General features: G+C 37.7%; 1 protein-coding gene across 6 annotated transcripts in view; it reads left to right on the top strand.

Annotated features, from left to right (window-relative positions):
- Positions 1-2500, top strand: part of LOC125036479 (LIM domain kinase 1-like) — a 35496-nt gene that overhangs the window by 31382 nt on the left and 1614 nt on the right. The gene's annotated exons all lie outside the window — the stretch shown is intronic.

Here is a 2500-nt window from a genome sequence, read left to right on the forward strand (position 1 = left end):
TATTAGTTGTTTGTATATGAAGAGTATAGTCTATTTCAGCTGTATTGGAGCTATGGTAGGAAAGCAAATTAGAAAATGTAGAAAGGAATGCATTAGGAAGAGAAGAAAGTCTGGAGCTTTTCTGAAACAATTTTAGTTAGTAGAGATACTCTGTTTGCACAGCTGACCACATTTTGTAGATTTATCCATTTCATAAATTTACCCATGTGATAAACTGCCTGCAAGTAAGGTTATCTTTGAGCTCCAAGTCAATCTCACATATATGGGACATTGTGGGAAGAATGATGTATGCATGGAATTTGATATTCACAGATGTCTTGGTAGGTAGTGAAATAGACTTTCAGAAAGGCTCTAGAAGACCTCTGTGACCACCTCCTTAAAATACCCTGTCTATGCAGTTGCCTGAAGAGGAAATTTGTGAGAGAAGAAATGCCCGAGAAGAATTCTTTCAAGTAGCACCTACAATGTTTTTTGTTTTTGTTTTTTTTAGGAAATTAACATGTTCGACAGGCAACCTACAAAAACGTGAAACTCAAGAATTTGATTATGGTTATCCATGAAGAGACTGACGAATGGGTGAGAGAGGAAACTGTAGCTATAATGTTATTTGTTGATTTATTTATCTATTTATTCATATATTTTTTTACAAAGATGGATGGATAAAAAAAGGGATTCATGGTCTTCAAAGCATAATACAACTGGCTGCCCGTTTACCAAAGCTGATGGAGAGCAGAAGGGTATGTGTAAAACCATGCCTGGCCTGAGAATCATTTACTAATTTAACCCCTCCCCCAAACCAGTGCAAGTACTATATGAGTAATACAGTGCAAGGTCTTTGGTGCAGCCAAAGTAAGGTATGATGCTTGAGTAATGGATTTTGTCTGAGTGATTTGAAGTGTGATCAAGCCATATTCTAAAGTCTTCAGTTGAAGGAAGACGTTCACCATCGGTCAGGTGAGGGAGGGGAAATCACGAAGCCAATGGAAACGGGCTTTGGAGAAGACGAAGGAGACTGATTCATAGGTAAGTAGTTCTGGAAGATATTGATTTTCAAAAGATGGGTGACATCACCAAATGCGCAATTCACAAGTGACAGATTACACAAATTGTTGATACATCTGGAAGCAAGGAATATGAGTTTTATTGTTTCATTAGAAAAAGATTGCAAATCTTCAAAGGGAAATTGTTCAAGGAATGAACAGCTGAAAAACACTGATTTGAGTGACACTTAAGGCTTGAAAAGATATGTATAGGTATGAAAGCTCTGGAATAAAGATGCAGTGAGAAAGGCAGATATAAAATTCAGATAAGGAAGTTGGAAGCATTTGCGAGTTATTTTTGAAAAGCGAGAATTTTGGAGGAACTAAGTTTTTGTGCCTTGTGAGAGGTATTGGCATCCAATCTTGATAGGAAGGAGATCCTTGTTTTTCCCTTGAGAGAGAGTGAAAGAGCACATGTCCCCACAGCTGTTGTATGCAGAAATGGTTTCATATAATAATTTGAATATCACTCTCCTTAAAAAAACAAAAGGAAAAGAACAAAGGGAAAGAAAATTATTAGAGTAGGAGTTGAGTGAGTGGCTAAGGTGCGTCCTGTTGTGTTGTCCGATTTACCATCAAAGCGAGACAATTCTAGGACACTGCAAGAAAGAATATGTTGTTTATGAACTGAATCAGTATCTTTGGGAATCCTGGCATCCTGTAGTACCCTTGATTTGAAGGACCTGTCATCAATTAGAAGAAAATGGGGCTAAAAGAGATTGAAACTGATGTAAAGAGGAACTTGTTTTCAATCCAGAACCTCAGCCTTATTTTGAATTTGGAAAGCATTAGGAGGGAGAGATCCCAGTATAGAAGTGATGTATAGAAACTGACCCACGACACTAAAGGTCAGAGTTTACAGGAGGATGAAAGGAGTAAAAGGATCATATTTGCACATGTACCCAAGAAGAGCTGCAATGACAAGAATACCATAGTTCTTTGCTTCCTTACTTGGAGAGATGTTGAAGACTGACAGATGCAAAGTTCCCTCCAAGCAAAAAGGCAAAAGCATACTTACAAACTGAACTTGCCACTCTGTCTATGCCTGGCACTTGTCTGGCTCACAGCTGGTTTCCTAAAGTGTCATCCCAGGTGCTGGGAATTTGGTTTATGATGTGATTAGAAGTCACTTTGCATCACCTGAAACCATGATGTGGGTTAGTCAAGATTAAACAAATCATGAAAGAAGGCATAAAATTTAGCTCTTTCCAGGAGGAATATTTTGCTTGATTGAGGTTTCTTGTGAATGAGTGTGAAGGAAGCATATCAGGCCATAAGGTATAAAGGTATATATGTTCTACCAGTTTTACCAGCCTCTCTGAAATTACAACATATCACATAAAGGTGAAAAGTAAAAAAATGTCTTCCTGAACCCATGAACAGAAGAAAATGAAGTGCCAACATAAAAGGCAAAAGCATGATTATTTTTCACTGAAATACACTGATTCCTCCTAATGTGA

Source organism: Penaeus chinensis, chromosome 21, assembly GCF_019202785.1.
Source record: "Penaeus chinensis breed Huanghai No. 1 chromosome 21, ASM1920278v2, whole genome shotgun sequence".
Taxonomy (NCBI): domain Eukaryota; kingdom Metazoa; phylum Arthropoda; class Malacostraca; order Decapoda; family Penaeidae; genus Penaeus; species Penaeus chinensis.